Consider the following 2,140-nt stretch of genomic DNA (forward strand, 5'->3'; position numbering starts at 1 on the left):
TAAGTTCAGTTATAGGAAAAAAACTTCCATTTTTGCATTTCTGAATGATCTATAAAATTCCTAACTGCATAGGAGTAATTTAGCAGGATCAGAATAGGAAGAGAGGGAGAAAGTGAGACAAAGGTACACGTGGGTCAAACTATAGAGTGCCCCTATGCTTGGAGGATAAGGACTGGGTGTCCAGCCCTGGCACAGAGCAGGGTCGCTGGCTGTGAAGAGCTGTAGAACCACCATTGTTTCAAAGCTGTCCTCCCCCCACTCCCCTGAGGCCACACCTCATGCTTGGCAAGCTGCTTTCAGGCACTTCACCTCAACCCAGACTCATATCACCTCTGGGGGGGTGGGTAGGGGGGTACTTCCTGTCCCATCTTAGAGCAGAGGCACCGGAAGCTCTGAAAGTCTCTGGAACTTGTCCTGGGATCAGAACCCAGGTTTCCAACTCCCTCTTCAGGGCTCACCCAGTTCTGCCCAAGGAAGGGAGGGGCTGGCCCATACCTCAGGAAGGGGACTGCCAGAACTTCCTCCTGAGCTGCGTATCTGGGTGTGAGAGAGGACAGAGTATGCAAGGAGGCTGTGGAAGATGGTTCTATTTATAATAAAGGGAATACATTCACTCATTCAGCCACTCACTTACTCATTCACTCACTCATTCATTTTCTTGTATCAGAGGGCCTGTCCCTCTTGACTTCTGAAGAGAATGCATTTTGACTTTTGACTTTTTTTTTAATCCTGAAGAGCTGTTGATCATCCTTCATAGTTAGCCAATCACACTGGTTTTGTAAAGCAGCTCAGCAGGTGAAAAAAGGGGGATGGGGGAGGCATAAGGCTCTATAGTCAGGTAACTTTAGGTTTACATTCCAGCCTTATGCATATACCTGCCAAGTGACTAAGCATCTGTGCCTCAGCTACCCAGTCTGAAAGTCAGGTTAATAAGACCTGCCTTCAAGCCCACTGGGTAACAGCATTATGTGAAAAGAGACAGGGTTTTCTGCTGAGTGACCAGGTGTGAACTCCAGGTTGCTGGGTGCTGAGCTGGCTGAAACGGGGGCTCCCCCTCCTCCAGGAGTAGGGCTGTGCTCACCCCACTGAGGGGTTCCTGGCTGCTATCAGCATCAGTGTGCACTTCCAAGAAGCCTTTCTCTGTCGTCCAGACCATTCTCAGGATTGCAGAAGCCTGCATTGTCACATGCTCACCGGGTGCTATTCTGACCCCACTCAGAGTCCCTGAAAAAAAAAAAAAGGAAAGTGCAGGGGCTGCGGTCCCTGTCCTGGAGCACAACCTGTGTATTGTTCTGCCAAGCTCAGACAGTGCCAAGCCAGGTGGGCCCCTTGGGCCCCACTTTTTTTCCAGCAATAATTAAAATATTTATTTAAAGTAATACATTTACAGCCCAAATAGTTCTACATTGTACATTTCAAGTTTAACCAACTTCATAAAAATACTTGAGAACAGCTGTATCCACAGATTTAGACTACTAAATTATTTCTTTGCCCATTCTTCTCTCTCTTTTCTTTCCTGAATAACCTCTTTCAGATATAGTTCAAGTAGAATTTATCCTCCTCATACTCTGTCCACCGCTCTTTAGGCAGGATCTGCTGCCTCATGCCCAGGTCCAGTGCTCTCTTAATGAGAAACACTCTGTAGTTACAAAGGTTATCAGGAAGCCTTCTTATGGCTTCTTTTACATCGTCATCCTCATATATTGTATCATCTAGCGTTAAGCCCAGTTTATTGAATCTGTGCTGCACCAGGGGTTGGAATGAATTCCAACATCCACATGGCATGATTAAAGAACATGCTCTATAGGCGAAAGGGGAAATTTCCAGAGGCCAGTGCAGAACCAGAGAAGAGAAGGAATCTTCTCTGGTCCAGTGCAGAACCAGAGAAGAGGAATCTGTCTGCATTCTCCTTTCAGCCACAGAGAATTGTGCCCGGGGCTCAGACTCTGCTGACTGGCAGTTTGGTCTCTGTTCCATGATCAGACCCTCCCCCATGGGCCTCCCTTTGTCTAGGGTAATTGTAGGACAGCCCATTTGACATGGAGACTATCTAGGCAGCTTGGACCAGTGGTCTGGATCAGGGCCAGTGGGAGAGGGCGGAGTAGGCAGGATGCAAAGAATGTTTCTGGGCCTGAGCAAC

General features: G+C 47.8%; 1 pseudogene; it reads right to left on the reverse strand.

Moving 5' to 3' along the window:
- Positions 1-1,277: 1,277 nt before the first annotated feature.
- Positions 1,278-1,788, reverse strand: LOC133260238 (cytochrome b-c1 complex subunit 7-like; annotated as a pseudogene).
- Between the last annotated feature and the right edge of the window lie 352 nt (positions 1,789-2,140).

Source organism: Bos javanicus, chromosome 14 (assembly GCF_032452875.1).
Source record: "Bos javanicus breed banteng chromosome 14, ARS-OSU_banteng_1.0, whole genome shotgun sequence".
Taxonomy (NCBI): Eukaryota; Metazoa; Chordata; class Mammalia; order Artiodactyla; family Bovidae; genus Bos; species Bos javanicus.